This window comes from Chenopodium album, chromosome 13 (genome assembly GCF_948465745.1).
Source record: "Chenopodium album chromosome 13, dcCheAlbu1.1, whole genome shotgun sequence".
Lineage (NCBI taxonomy): Eukaryota > Viridiplantae > Streptophyta > Magnoliopsida > Caryophyllales > Amaranthaceae > Chenopodium > Chenopodium album.
The window spans coordinates 17,028,870-17,045,839 of record NC_137846.1 but is presented as its reverse complement, the minus strand read 5'-3'; the positions used below and the strand labels follow the sequence as shown (position 1 = coordinate 17,045,839).

The window sequence follows — 16,970 nt, the reverse complement described above, 5'->3', positions numbered from 1 at the left end:
GAACATAGCTAAAATTGTGAAATTGTAACAATTAATTGTTGCAAAAAGTACAAAACCCATGTAAGTATGGAATTTAAGTCAGATTTAGGGTATGTTCTCAATAGATTATTTTCAGTTTAGTTCAGTTCAGTTCAGCTATAATAAGTTCAGTTTAGTTCAGTTCTTATCTTAATTTCCTTCTCTCATAAAATATTCAGTTCAGTTCAGCTCTAATAAGTTCAGTTCAGTTCAATTCAGTTCAACTTAATTCAGTCAATGAGAACAGTCCCTTAGAAGCTTACAAGAATGACAATTTGACATAGACAAACGATATTTGTGAAATGTTGACAACCACAAATGGACGATCATATAGTTGACGTCCTATCATGGCTTAAAGCAAAGAAACCATTAAATAATTAAGTGAAAGACATATTAAATTGTTCAGCCAAAAAAAGAAGAAAGATTAGACTGCTTGAATGTGAGAGGAGTCAAATTCAGGATTTCTGCTGCATTATTCTCTTAGTGGCGTAAAGTGTGTGCATATTTTGTACTCCATGTGCTATTAGAGTAGATGATAATGGCGTATGTAATACATTTTGGTATCGAGGCCGTGTTTAGGACAAATGAGGACGGACAAAGGAGGAGGAGGATAGGTATACAGAGGAAAATGTAACATTCAATCTTCAACTAAGGAAGTAAACTATAGGAAGTTCTAAATAAAGTTATACCGTATGAGTTAAACACACAAGCTTTTGTTCAGAGCAAATATAACATGGATTGTGAAGATGAGCTTATAGTACTCTGGAAATCATCTTTGTAATTTGTACCGCACATGTATAGTGCCTATGTTATTTGGACGTAGAGGTGAGTTTTGTTGGTTAGAGTCTCAACTCTCACAAACCAAACCTAATTTAGTAGATTGATTAGGCAATGGTACATCTTAGAACCCACAGCGCATATAGACTAGCAAGCACCCTGCAGCATAACTTTGGAGTCTTAGAGACCAAATCCTAATTTTGCTCCAATTGCTCCTTAATTAGCAAGATAAAAAGATGGTTATTTCATGCTTAAATGAATCAACTAACTGTCATCTGCAGTTGCCTCTGTTAATTTGCTGAGGGTGGTGGAACTGATAGATTTTTCTGAACACCATAAAACCGACCACAACTTCCTCATTAGGAATATGTAATTCAGGTGCAAGAGCCAAGAGCAATACTATGATCTAGCAAGAAGGATCGCAAGTGCTTGTCCATTTGAAGCAAAGACAACATTACATCCTCCATTCGCTTGTGATACCTATGCCCAGCACCAAATTCAGAAACAACGCCATCCACTTCAATTAAGCTGCATCCTGGCACCTTTCTCACCATCTTCTCTTGCATCTGTTCCCGTACATGCATAACTCCATCCCACTTCTTCGCTGATGCATAAATATTTGAAAGAAGTGTGTGAACCCCACTATAGTCGAGACCTTGCTCCATTAACTGTTTGACAATTTCTTCCCCCAACTCAACATCACCATATTCTCGACAAGCATTGAGTAGTGCACCCAATACATAAGAATCGGGTTTCACTGACATCTTTCTCACTAGCCGTGCTGCCTCTTGTAGCATTCCTGACCTTGCTAGGAGGTCAATCAAACAGCCATAGTGTTCAACTCCCGGTTCAATTCCATACCAGTGTTTCATACTTTTGAATATCTGCAATCCCTTGTCTACCAAACCCATTCTACTACATGCAGCCAGGACACAAATTAATGTAACCCCATTTGGATCAACCCCTGCGCGCTGCATTCTATTGAACAATTCAATTGCCCTCTCACTCTGCCCATGATTTGACAGTGCAGAAATTAAAGAAGTAAAAGCAAACACATCCTTAGATGGCATATCCTCAAACACACGATTAGCCATTTCAATGCACCCACATTTCGCGTACATATCAACCAGCACCGTGCCTAATTTCACATCCAATTCCATCCTATTTCTATCAACATACGCATGTATCCACCTCCCTTGATCAAAAGCTCCAAGACCCGCACATGCCGTAAGTGCCCCAACCAAGGAAGAATGATTAGGCCTAAATCCATTTATCTGCATATCATTAAAGACTTCCAGAGCCTCTTCAAAGAACCCCATTTGAGCATACCCAGTGATCATCGCACTCCAAGAAACAACATTTCTCTCAGGCATTTCATCAAACATCTTTCGTGCATCCACAATTCGGCCATCTTTAACATACCCATTAATCACAGCAGTCCATGTAACGACATCCTTAATTGCACTCACATCAAATAATTTACGAGATGAATCAACCGCATTACACATAGCATACAAATGAATCAACCCATTTTGCACAAAATCATAATTCTCCCAACCCAATTTGATACTCTGAGCATGAAGCATAATTCCTAAAGGCAAATCACAAATATCATTAGTAGCTTTAATAACAAATGAAAATGTATAATTATTGGGAAAAGAACCAGAAGAAATCATGTTCTTGTATAAAGAAATCGCTTTGATGGGTTCATGATTATCAATGAAAAATTTGATCAAAGAGTTCCACATGTAATTGGAGCGATTAGGTGAGAAAAGGAGGAGTTTATAAGCATGAGAAAGGTGTGTAGGGTGGTTTGCGAAAGCCGACACGAGTTTTCCGACAGCGTAAGTGTCGGAAAGCGTGTCGGAAAGCGTGCCGGAAGTAATGAGGTGGGATTGGATTTGGTTGAGGTGAGGGATGGTAAGGCATTGGTGGTTGTCTAGGAGGGAAAGGATGAATTTGCTTGATTTTAAATGATGGGTTTTGGAGCCAAAAAATGTCATTGGTAAAAGTTACCTAGCAATGTTTTAAGATGTACGACTAATTGAGTATGTCATTGGCATGATATAGTACACTAATTATAAGAAGAAAGTTTATTTACTTGTATTGGAGGGCCCATTTTTTTTTTTTTTTATATTGTGGACTACATCATACCACGTAAAATGGCTTAAGGTGATCAAAATACGTTTGATTATCCTAGAATTTTTAGTATTAGAATAGGTGTATAAATTGCTAATTGAGTTAGATAAGTGTTGTTTTCTCAATTGGAAAGGTGTATATTATGGTGTGAAGAGGGGGCATGGGAAAATGAAACTAGGGTAGAAAGTTAAATGTTAATGATAGGCAATTGTGTTCAGTTGGAGTTGCGATGGTAGAACTACTTGCCATAAGTGAAGTACTAGTAAGTAGTCATACTCATAGTTTGGGGAAGAAATAATGAATATCAAATTTTAGGAGTTGGAAATATCAAACTTTGAAATACATGCTTGAAAATCCAGCATACTATAAGGGTCTGTTCTCATACGTTTATTTTCAGTTCAGTTCAATTCAGTTCAGCTCAGTTCAGTTGAGTTCAGTTGAGTTCAGCTCTAATCAGTTCAGTTCAGTTCCTAATTTTCCTCTCTCATAAAATATTCATTTAAGCTCATTTCAGTTCAGTTCAGCTGAGTTCAGTCAATGAGAACATGCCCTAAGACAATAACCATATTAGTATAAAAGTCAGCACCTTAATGATACAGTGGTGTATAAGTTAGTATAAAGGTTAAAAGGTTGCAACGAATTGGTATAAAAATTAAACAAATTGCAACTTTTAACCTTAATCTTGTTGTTTTCAATCAATGAACTCTTTGTAAATAAAAAAAAAAAAAAAATCTTGGCGAGCATCGCCTATTATACAAATGTTTAATTATAATTTCTATTTTAAATATTTAATCTTTCCATGCACATTTACAAATATATATTTGCTCCTTTTTCATTAAATTTACTACCTATAAGCCAATTTCAAATTATTTTTGGAGACATTATAATATCCTAAGTAGGTTTTTTTGTTTCTCTCCGAGATTTTGTTTGCTCATAGTTTTTTAGTTAATATTTGTTGATAATTAGAGGTGGGCAATGTGTCGTGCCGGGCCACCTTTTAGCACACCCCAGCCCACAGCAAGGCCCACATGCCGGGCACCGGGCCGTCCATTATTTTTTTTAATTTTTTTAACAACTTTTAAAATGGATATACTATTTAAATAATTTTATTAATTTATATTTATATTTATGTTTATTATTATTATTATATTATTATTGTTCTTTTTATTATTCTTATTTTTATTATTATTGTTCTTTATTATTATTTATGTTATTTTATGGTCGTGTCATGCCATGCTGGCGGACCAAACTACCATGCCGCCCGCGGGTTCGTGCCGGATTCTTAAAATTGTGTTCATGGCACGTCCCACGGCCCACTTCTCGGTCACCGTGTCGTGCCGCTGGTAGGGATCGTGCCATGCGGGGCCAATCTCGTGTCGGGCCCGTGCCTGCCGCGCACGGCCCATGCCCACCTCTAAAGATAATCTTAGGTGGGCATGGAGGAAAGAAGTATTTGGCCTTAAATGAGTAATAGACAAAAAAAATATATTGCAAAACAACGCGTCTTTTTGTGTGACTATGTGACTGGTTAACACACCGAAATACTGATCGAATTATCCCTGACCGACTGACCAGTAACCTTTAGCATGTCCGCATAAGTACCCCCTAATCAATCGTGTAACTCTTGATCATGGAACCCTTGATTGAGTATCTCTTAATCAAATAACCTCAGTCACATGATTTTTTTTTTTCCATAGGGTCTTTTTAGTATTCCCAATCCTTGCGCGGTGCTAAGGTAAGAAATTACTTTGTAAGAATTACCGAAGTTGCAAAAAGCCAGAAATAACTGCAAAGTGCAAACTTATAAACAGTTCACCATCTCCCTACCAACGCCAAAACTAAACCTCAAACCAACCAAAAATGGAGAAAAACTCCGACACCCCACCACCGGAAAACCACCAACCAATACCACCTTCCGCCATAACCACAACCCAGAAAACCACCCCAAAACCCCAACCAAAACGCTTCATACGAAACCAAATCCCATCCTCAATCCTCAACAATCCTTCCTTAAACGCCGCAATCTCTCTCCTCCCCTCCAATTACAACTTCGAAATCCACAAATCCGTCCATCGAATCCTCTCTCTCTCCTCCCCTTCACCGCGCATCGCGCTCCAACTTCCCGAAGGGTTGCTCATGTACTCCCTCTCTCTCTCCGACATCTTCCGCACCTTCGCTTCTGCTTCCGACGTCTTCGTCCTTGCTGACGTCACTTACGGCGCTTGTTGCGTCGACGACCTCTCTGCTGCTGCGCTTGGCGCTGATCTCCTCATTCATTACGGACATAGCTGTCTTGTTCCGGTGGATAATACGGTAATCCCTTGTTTGTATGTTTTTGTTGAAATTGGGATTGATGTTTCGAAACTTGTTAAGACGATTGAATTGAATGAATTGGGTAGTAGGAATTTGGCTGTTGCTGGGACTATTCAGTTTGCTGGGGCAATTAGGGGGGTTAAGGTTGAGCTTGAGAGATTAGGGTTTAGGGTTTTGGTTCCGCAATCGAAACCGTTGTCTGCTGGGGAGGTTTTGGGGTGTACTGCACCTAAGGTTTCAATGAAGGATTTTGGGGGTGTTGGGGTTGGTGGGGATGATGGAGATTTGGTGATTGTGTTTGTTGCTGATGGGAGGTTTCATTTAGAGGCGTTTATGATTGCGAATCCCGGGGTTAAGGCGTTTCGATATGATCCCTATTTGGGGAGGTTGTTTTTGGAGGAGTATGATCATAAGGGGATGAAGGATTCGAGAATGAGGGCGGTTTTGAAGGCGAAAGAGGCTAAGAATTGGGGAGTTGTGTTGGGGACACTTGGGAGGCAGGGGAACCCGAAGAGTCTTGAGAGGTTGGAGAGGAAGATGGAGGAGAAAGGGATGTCATGGACCGTTGTTTTAATGTCGGAAATATCACCTTCTAGGATTGAGTTGTTTGAGGACTCGATTGATGCTTGGATTCAAATTGCTTGTCCTCGATTATCGATTGATTGGGGTGAGGCTTTCCATAGGCCTTTGTTGAATCCGTTTGAGGCTGAGATTGCGCTTGGCTTGATTCGTGGTTGGTGGGAGAGAGATGATAGTGTTGTTGGTGTTGATTGTGGGAGAAATGGGGGGAGTTGTGGTTGTGATAATGAAAATAACAAAGGTGGGGTTGATCATGGAGGTGATTATCCTATGGATTACTATGCTCAGGATGGAGGAGATTGGAATTCAAGTTACATGAAGGGGAAAAATCGCCCTACTAGAAGAAATCTTCGATCAAATGTTGCTGATGGGAGAGTCTCCTGATTTATTATGTTTATAAACCATGTGCATTTGTCTCATGGTTTTGTGGCTTCTAACGACCGTCCTTCAAGCAGAAGGCTAGGCAATTTTGCAGCACTCCAAGTGGAAGAGCCAACATGACTTGTAATACTCTTTCTCCTGTCTTTGTTCGTTTATGTGGATCTTCTTGTTCTTAACTGATTGAATGTACGATATTAGTTTACAAGAAATGAAAGGGACGTCCCACTTTTTCTTATTTCTTTCCTTTGTTTATTAATTCTTGTGAATGATTTATATGATATTCATAGGCAAAGATACTTATTAATTCTATGATTAAAATGCAAAAATGGGGCTTTGCCCCTCGTGAGCACCAAAAAAAAAAAAATTAAAATGCAAAAAACAAAGATACTGTTTACTACTATGCTTTATTGTGGACAAATGGCATCACCAATATGGATGTAGATAGACTTGGTTGTTAATGAATCCGGTAACCTAAATTATAAAACTCAAAAAAGAACTGAGGATTTGAAATGGAAGTAGGGGAATTAAGGTAAATAGTGAGATGGAGATAGGGGATGGATGATGGATCTTGGTGAAACAAAGAGAAGGAAGAAAAACGAAGGAGAGGGAGAGAATTCAAAAGAACAGCATATACAGAAACAACTGACAAGAACCTTTGGCTTGTTGTATAGTACCATACATTAATCTTTGTAAAGTTTTGATTTTCATATGAAGTCAAGGGAAGGATTGATATGCTAGGGTAGCCTGATATGCTTTCTGATAAATTGATACCTACTGTAAAAAAGTTGTAGTAGGAAGAACAGTAATGAAGGATTCCCTAAGTAAATAGAACCCGATGATCTTCGGGTTCACATTTACCATATTAATAGACTGAGGAAAGATCATATGAAGTAATCAGAATGCTTGTTAGAAGCACTTTGGGGATAGCATTAAATGTCTATTGATTTTGCCAGACAACTAAGCATGTAATGGTATTATTTTTATAGCTGGCAAGAAATAATTTGTGCTGTCTTGCATACATAATAAGAATTATGCATAGTATCTTTTTTATGTCATGCTCTATATGAGGCAATTTTTCTAATTTGAATATTTTAAAGGAATCTGTTAGCAACATTGGTTTGAGGTGATAAAGTGTACATGTTGGGTGTAAAAAGGAAGTCTCGTTACAGAAAATTTATATTAAGAGATAGCAAAGCAAGGAAATAAATTGAATGATGAGAACAAAATTAAAATTTTTGTCACACTTGATAAGTTAATTACTGTATGGAAGAGTAGTATGGAAAATGGACTGGAAGAGATAATATGAGCAACAACACGTTTTCAGTAGGAAGAGATGTAACCAACTTACCCATGGCTTAAATAGGCGAAGATGTGTTATTGAATTTTTTAAAGCAGTGTAGAGCTTTTCCTCTGATTGTATGTGGTCATGTGGCCAATGGAAAAAGGGTTCATTATTGAAGACACCTGCTGCTAGAGTAAATTGGCCCTCTAGAAATAATTGTGGTCCATTAAGATGAATGGCTATGGGGTTAGTTGGTATTTGTACAAAGCTGGTTTGTCAAGGGTGAAAATCATCAGAACTGAAGTTGGATATCAAGTTGGAAAAAGCTTGGTTAGAGCTTAAAATCTGTCATCTTGTCTATGTTACTTAGGCTATAATAAGCTGAGCAATAGGTTTCAGGTCTAATAAGTTTGGATCAGCTTCAAAAAGTTCAAATCAGGGATAATTAGCTCACATATGTTTAGGTAAGGTTGTATAATTTTGAATCATTTTATACAGTAGTACAAAGTAAAGGTCTTTTAAAGTATAATACAAATATGGTGTGCTTTGTTAGCATTTGGGTTGGTATGTTTAGATAAGTTCAAATTAGGTCTATGGTAGGCTTTGTTAGCATTTGGGTTTGTATGTTTAGATAAGTTCAAATAAGGTCTATCAAGTTCAGCTTAAGACGTGTATGGGGTTTTCTGGTGAAAAGAGCATAGCCGAACTGAAGAAGTTCGTGTTCTGGCTTCAGACTCTGGTTTTTTATGGAAGTAATGGGGCGATGTTAGTCCAAATTGAAGTGTCTGTATCCATAGTTATGACACAATGTTGAATAACGGGACCAAATTGTCTAGATAATTAGGTGAAGAGTTTGGTTATTCGAGCAGCATTGTCTGGGCAGCTGCTTGAGTGGATGGTAGGCAGTTTTGTGCTGCAATTGGATACTGATTGGTGTGAAGTATCATGGTAAAACTCCTGTTCCATTTTCTGGCTGAGGCATGTTCAAACTTTTATTTGATATTGAGCGTATGATGGCAACTGATATTCATCTGGCTTAGACACTTAGATGTAAACAGCTATAGAGGAAGATACCCTGAACAGAAGATTGCTACTGGTCAAATTTTTGTTGTCAAAATAGTAAAATCAATCTGTTCTTTACTACTTGTGTAGCTGTCTCTAGGCAGATACAGAATCGGGTGGATTGATTCTGAATTAGGTGGGCCATGGGCAGTCAGTTGAGCTGTCAACGAGGTGGGGCCCCTTCAAAAGGCCCTGACCCGGGTGGGTATACTAAGACAGGTCCTGCTCGGGCTTTACCATTTATGTGAAATATAGGTCGGTTTACTCGTGAAAGTTCTTATACCGTCTGTTCTGCTATGTATAATGTATCAGCAGAATTTCCGGCAAACCCTTTCTACTAGATGTCTTGCTTGGTTGTATAGGCGATTAGTCAATTTCTGGATTGATTTACAAGCAAATGTATAGGTTGAGTGGCCTGTTGTTGTCATGAAGCAGAAGATTTGCTCAAAACTTACAATGGAAAAAATAGTTAGATCATAAACTTGCATGTGCTTATCCACATCTTTTTCTATTTTAGGCTGAAACATAACATGATCTACTGTAGTTGTACTTTTTTTCTTCCCTCGAATTTGTTGGATATAAGATCTATTGGTTTTAGTGATAGACTTACATGGGGTATGGCTGGTTAAATGGACCATACCATGAACTTTTTACTTTTTTCTTCAATGAATGGTGTTCGTTTGGTAATTTGGTTCACTTGTTGTGATAGTTTGCAATTCAGTACAGTTTTGCACTGATTCGTTAAGGATGGTCTCCTAAAAATAAAATTTAAGTGGTACAAATTCTACAGATTATTCCGGAACAAAATACTTTATGCTTATAAACAGGTGGAATTCAGTGTTCACCTCTGTTGGTGTATTTATGTTCAAAAAATTTGAAGCTCTTGAAAATTGGCTTGTTATATAAATGTACAATCTTTTTTTTGTTGATGTTTAATTGCCTTAGGTACCTGTGACAAATCAAACGATTATAATCTCTGGTTCTCTTCAGAATTCAGAAATTATGACTTTCAAAGGACAATATCTGCACTTGCTATTTTGCTAATCACTTTGGAAGTGGCAAATGAGTGGCGTAGGTCAAATTAAGTACGGGTCAACTTCTTGGATCTATAGTGAAGTAGAAGTAGCTTATTACTGGGTATGATAAATCAATCATTATTGCTTATCTTAGCTTTTAAATCAGGTCCAGTTATGTTCGAGTCAAAACCGTGTACTGTCAAATGGGATTAAGTTTGGGTGATGAAAATCTTGCCACAGATCTAACTAGTGAAGTAGGTACAGAGTGGCTGATGAGATTGTCATGTACCAGAGTACCAAATATCCCAAATTAAAGACACCAACAAGATTTGGAGATGGCCAATTACTTATTTCTTGCTATGGAGAAAAAGCAGATCCTGAGGATAAGCCATGAAGACATCAACTGTGGACGTGTGGTGTTCCGTACCTTCTAAAATCACTGCTATTTTTTCATGTCCTACTGATGTCCATAATGTCAATCTACCCCCTCCTGACAGAGATGGACCTTGATCGAGGGTATTCTCGGCAATTTATATGGATTGGAATTTGGAAACCTATGTGGAGTCTTGTAACAAAAGAAATACAGAGTACCAGAAATACTCGTCTTATAAAACTTACCTAAACTTACTGTTACGGTAAATATATTTTGTATTTTAGGGCCTATTCTATTCAGCTTAATTTCACTTCAGTTCTTAATTTCCGTCTCTCATAAACAATTCAGTTCAGCTCAGTTCTGTTCTGTAAATCAGAACAGGTCCTTAGAGAATTACAAACATGTTAAATTGATGAGTCGGTTTATTTTATAAGGGTCATTCCTAAGGGTCAATATATAACATGACCCTAAAATCTCTGAAAAATGGGATCTATTAAGAAGGTTACGTGAAGAACACAATTCAATCAAAGAAATCTAGAAAATGCAAAAACTTTATATCTTGAGAAATCAGAAAGACGAAAATGGGTGCCCCTATGAGTATGAGTGAGTAGGGGAAAATAATGGTGGTGTAATTGGTAGCAGTAGTTTGTCAGAGCATGTAACACATCTTTGTCATGGAATCTCCTTTTACTTGAATGAAAACGACTGTTTAGAGTGCAATTATAACTCATGCCTATTTTTTTTTCTTTTCTTTTTTTTTCAATATTACTAATGACTTTTTTTTTCCTCATAATATACAAGTACCTCCGTTTAAAGTAAATGCATTAATTTAATACGAATACACATTTTTGACCAATAATGGCCGTGTTTGGTGAATAGCTGAAAGCTGAATCTGATTAAGTTAGCTGATTGTATTAACTGATTTGACTAACTTATTTTATTAGCTGATTGTATAAAAGTGTTTAGTAAATAGCTGATAGCTTAAAGTTGTTTGAGTATGTGAAATGACCAATAAACTAATTGTGGGATAGGTAATTTAGGCAGGATTTTGAATTAAATGGGGGTATAAGTGTCATTTCACCATATATTAATCAATAAACTATTTGAAAAAGCTTTTTCTAAAAGAGCTTATTTAGTGGAATAAGCTCTTTTAATAAGCTTCCCATCACACCTTAAATGGGAAGCTTATTTAATAGTCAATAAGCTAATGTTGGTCAAATAAGCTAATTTTGCTCAAATAAGTTGTTTACCAAACACACCCGATATCTACTACGAAGTAATTATAACAAAGTATAATATTATCTCCATGTGTTATTACTTATAAAAAAAGGCATGTTTTATTTTTTTTAAGGGATAAAGAATTAAAGATATATTTTATATTTGATACAAAATCTCTTTATTGCAAATAATAATACATGAAAGTAGTATAAAAAGGTTAAGGTGTTGACAGTATGCCTAAAGATATTCTAAAATGTCTTGTATTTTGTAAAAAAAAAAAGTTAAATACGCGAACTGATGTATTTATATTGAAACAGAGAAAGTATAATAATTTAGGACTAATACAAATTTTTCAAAGAAAAGAAAAAAAAGGGAAAATAAAGGAGGAAAAAAGTGAAGCCGTGTGGTACTGTATTGGCAGGTACAGGTTATTAGAGTGGGCACTTGAAGAAAAGAAAGGAAAGAAACCCCAAAAGCCAATAAATATAGGGCCATGTAGGCCATTTAGTCATTAATAGTAGATATTATCAACCTTCGAGGGTCCTTCTTTCAACATTTTTTTTGTCTTTCTTTATCATCTCATTAATATTTTGATGTTACAAATAATGCAATCTCTTTTTAATTTTTGTAGAAAAATATTTAAAGATTATTGTTAAGTGTTATATATATAGACTTGACTGGAAAGAATGTGCACTATCTTGAATTATTACATGAAATTAGTTGGTTTTAAGTTGATTTTTTTTTTTTTTTTGACGGATAAGTTGTTGAAATTAATTTGCTTGAATTGAATAAATTAAACCTATACAACTTGAGTTTGACACAATTTGATTTTAGCAACCATGAAACGACCCAAACTTGATTCACAATACACCTTAAGGCAAAAATGAGTTATAATTGAATAATTGACTACAAGACCAAAAATTGACCAAACCATCATTCCAATCAAAATCAACCGAATTGTAAAATTACTATTTGACAATTCAAACTCAAAATAAACCCAAAACACCAACGAAAATCGACTTGTACATATGACTCATCATCTGAAAATAACTCAAAATCGAACCTAATTCAGATTGGTTGTAAATAATACTATAATCTCCTTGTAGAGCAAGTGTAATCTCTTTTTCTAATCTTGTTATCCAATGGCTCTTTCATCCTCCTTTAAATTTCTCTCTCTATCTTTCTATTTATGTGTCTTTTAAGGTATAATTTTTCTTTTGCACCAGGGCAGTAACAGTGGTCCTAAATCATGTATATAAAGGCAACCTTTGAACTTTGAGACATTCTCTGTCGGAGGAAGCATCATACATCATCAGTCCATCCAACTGTATCTTTGTTTCAGCATGCTTCCTTGGGGACACAAAAGCTTCCCATTTTTTTTTTTCATTTTTTTTTTGGCACTACTACTTACTCTCTATTCATTAATCATATATAATCATGCATGATTATATACTTAATTTGTAACATATTATATTATATAGTTTTATACCATATATATTGTATATATAACCTTTAATTATTACATGACTTCCTTTGACATAACATAACCTTGTCTTTTTTTCTTCTTCTGTCTAATAATATTATCATGCTAAAACCTTTTGCTTATATTATTATCATTGTTGGTTGACATTTCTTCTTTATTTATTTTTTTTACTAAATTTGGACAGTATGATTGGTTTAAAATGATGGGGTTTCAACTTAATTGTCATTGTTTTAAACCAGGAGATTTCTGGTACTAACTGTAGGGCATCAAGTATGTTTAAGATTAATCATTTCGGCGGTTCGATCTCGAGTTTGTTTGTTTTTAGGGTTTGAGAAGATGAGATAGTATATATGATACGATGAATACTATATAAATGCAGGTGTAATAATAAATCATAATATATGATGTTTCCTAATACCTGGTTTATGAAGTGGAAGGTGTAATAATTTTGTGGTTCATTAATTATATGATCTTTAACTTTAGTAATCAATCATTAATATAGTCCTTGTGTTTTTAACATTGTTAAGCATAATTTATTAAGGAGTAACTAAACATCATTATCAATTTGGATCTTAATGAAGCATGGTGATTGGTTGTTTCATTCTCTTATTCTTTCTTGTTTCTTGTGGCTTTAATTTGTTTAGCTTTTTTTTTTTTTCTTAGTAGCTTTTGTGGGTCCCATACTTAACCTGGAGAGATGGAATTCTACTGATCCGTCTGTTGTTTTCCAACAGCCACCCCTCACCCTTTACGACACCTCAAAGGCAAATTTTTATACGTGGTTGGATATATTGTGTCGTCAAGGATTACTTAAGGGATTCGGTAAGAGGTTACTTGAGGGGTTTGGTCAAAAGTTACTTAGTTAGAGGTTACTCTCGGTTAGGGTGTACTTGAGAGGTTACTCGGTCAAGAGTTACCTTAAGGGTTACTTAGTCAACAGTAACTCGAGTAACCCCTGACCGAGTAACTCGAGTAACCCTGGCCACACTTTATGGCCAGCCACGCAGAATAATCCCCCCACATCAAATACTACGTATGTTTAGCAGTTATAAATTTATACAAAATAATAACACAAAGTTGTAATTAATAATTAACGGAGGTAGTATTTGCAAATTTGCAAGTATCAGACATCAAATATATGATTAAAAATTTATTTATTTTAAGTTAATTTGTATTTAGTCTTATAAACACCTAACAAATGTAATAGAAATCTAGTATTGTGAAAACTGTAATACCAGCTGTTCTTTAAATTTGTTTTATATATTACAGTATACTACTTTACTCTCACATTCACTATATTTTACTAGGTGCACAAGAGTATCTTACATGGTTGATGTTTATCCATTCCCTACCATATAGGGGGTGGTGATGGTTGTTAAGAGGCTAGAATATATAGTACCTAATTTCCACTCGATGAGTTAATGTTGACTTAGATGGAAGTGTGAAAAGAAGTCATGTGGTTAGGAGCTCATCATCTCTTGATCCCACCATACTAGCTAGGGATCACATACGCATGAGGGGGTAAGCTCTGAGGTTAGGTGAGTGGATAGACCAATTTCTTGATTAAAAAAAACTAGACTAAAGATCCTATTTTAAGGATGATAGATAGAATAATTAGAAATGTTACTTTCCCCCCCTTAGTGGAAGTGAAGTAGTGAACAGGTAAAAAGTTTAAATGTTGTAACTCCTGTTTAAATACCTCCAAACTTCTTCGTTTTCTAAGCTGTGTCCATGCTTTTTTAAATGTCTAAGTTGTGTCCTCAACCTCACTAATTTTTATTAACAATAACCTTTGACGTTAACAATAACCTTTTTTATATTATTTTATTTTCTGATTTTTAAATTTTTTTTAAAGTGTTAAACCAATTAGAACGGGACACGTGTCAAATTAATAATGTCACGACACCATTGTTGATAAAATAACTTAACTTTCGTTAACGGATATGAGTGTCAAAAGGTATTGTTAATAAAATATCGTGAGGTGGAGGACACAGCTTATAACTTTGAAAAAGCTTGGGTACAGCTTGGAAACCGAAGAAGTTGGGGGGCATAGCTTAGAAAAACCCTTTTAGTTTTTTTAGATGTGTCTTGTTTATGCATATATACATTAGACACCAACATGGGTTTTAAACTATTACCGAAGATATAATTGTTTGCAGAAGTACCAAAAAATTGGTTTGTCAAGTGTTAAAAATTGCTACCTATCTAAGTCCCTGACATGTCTATTTTAGTGTTTGAACAAAACATGCAACTAACCTTTGAATGTAAATTGATGATGTGGAATGAGAAATAATGTATGAATGAATGAATGAGAGCGCCATATGTACATGACACCTACACTTTTTAGAAAACTTTATTTAATACTTCGTATTATATAGACACAATATTAAAAAATGCCATTAATGATACGAGAAGCATGTGAGCCGTCCGATCAACATAATCTAACGGCCTAGATTAGTTCCTAATTCTTATTTTAGCCTTGATTCTCATTATAACTTGGTTCTAAATATACACATGGATATAAATATAGATTATAAACTAGAAAAAAAAATTATGGTGCATTTATAAAAATATATATGGAAAGTGTCATCCCTAAATCGAACCCCTATTTGGGTTAATAAATGTAAAAACAAAGTAGGGGTATAATTTTTTTTTTTAATTTTTTTTGTGAGCCATGTTTATATGCATGCATACGATGTTAGCCACTCGGACAAGAATATAGATTCTAAACTATGACCGAAAATTTGACTAGGTAGAGATATAATTGTTTACAGAAGCACCAATTCAATAAATCGGTTTGCCAAATGTAAAAACTTGTTGCCTATCTCAAAGTTTATCATACGTCAGTTTTAGTGTCTGGTTAAATATACGTTGCATAAACACTCACTACACATTCCCAAGCACAAAACATGCAACTAACGTTTGAATGCAAATTGGTAATTTGAAATGATAAATAATTAATTATGGAGGGTGTCAAGTAGCATATATGTAAACTTCTTTAGCAAACTTCTTTCTAATATATAATTATAGATATAGATATAATTTTGAACATAGATTACAAATTAAACTAGAGAAAGACAAAAAAAGAAAGAAAAAGACCAATATATATATTAAAACTCATGGCAAGGGTTGCAATCTTGCCATGTGTTGCCCATCTTGCCATGTGTTGCCCATCTTGTCATGTGTTTCCATGTCACCTATATTAATTACCAATGTTTCCTCACAAAAATTTATTATTTGTTAGCATTAATTAATATTTGAACCCATAAGCCATAACATTTATATTCATCAAAATTGAACTTTGATTACCACTCCAATGACATATCTTATATGATAATAAAGTTGTATTATAAAAAGAGTTATTTATGTTCATAAATTCTAAAATTATAATTGTGAACTTATATGTGGATATTTTAACAATAATATGATTACAAATTTATTTTCATTTCTTTCAGTTACTCAACCATAATTCATATAGATGTTAATTAAAATATGTAACCTAAAAATGAATAACAATTTTACAAGTTTTTTTCTTTTTACCACAGAATATATTTACTCAAAGGAATTTATTAATTATGACAGCTGATTAATAAAAAAAATCCCTTCAACAATTACAACAAACTGATACAATATAACATTTAGATTACTGCATACTAAATAATTAGTTTTGATGTTATATTTACAAAATTTAACAAATGATATTATTTTTATAAAACCACCAATATATTTCACTTTATTTTGTTATAATTTTTAATATACAAACAATGACCCGGGACATCGCCCGGGCCAAAAACTAGTTGTATGGTATATATGTATTGTGGCATTTCTAAATACAACCCTTGTTTGGTTTGAAAATATACATACAAAAATGTTATAGAAATTTATTTTTGAAAAAGAAAAATACCACCATCTATAGTAAATTTTTACATTACCACCTCAAGTTTTTTTATTGTATCATACCACCTAGTTTTGTTCAAAACGCTAAAAACTACCACCACTTTTCTACATAACATCATGTTGGGTCCCACTTTTCATTTTCCCTCTCTTTTCCTCTCTTCTCTCGATTTCCCATGTTCTTCCCTCTTTCTATCTCTTCTCTCTCCTCTTTAACACCCATTACTCTACTCTCACTGCACCCACCCAAATTGAATGAAAAATAATCCTACATTCAACACTCCTCTTTTCATCTCTCTCCTTTCTTTCTAAAAATCGAGTTTGTGCGGTACTTTCTCTAAGTAAATGCGCAGTGGGGGAACCAATTGACAAGCCAAATCAACTGCATTGTAGAGGGGGGACCTAGCTAGAATTGGATGCTGGTGTTGAAAGTCA

At 35.0% G+C, this 16,970-nt stretch overlaps 2 pseudogenes across 1 annotated transcript; one reads left to right on the top strand and one right to left on the bottom strand.

Moving 5' to 3' along the window:
* Window positions 1-635: 635 nt before the first annotated feature.
* LOC145576429 (putative pentatricopeptide repeat-containing protein At5g40405 pseudogene) lies at window positions 636-2,820 on the bottom strand (annotated as a pseudogene).
* Window positions 2,821-4,712: 1,892 nt separating this feature from the next.
* LOC145576428 (2-(3-amino-3-carboxypropyl)histidine synthase subunit 1 pseudogene) lies at window positions 4,713-9,672 on the top strand (annotated as a pseudogene). The gene is made up of 2 exons (XR_014098382.1): window positions 4,713-6,330; window positions 9,497-9,672. The product of XR_014098382.1 is annotated as a 2-(3-amino-3-carboxypropyl)histidine synthase subunit 1 pseudogene (transcript).
* The last annotated feature ends 7,298 nt before the right edge of the window (window positions 9,673-16,970 follow it).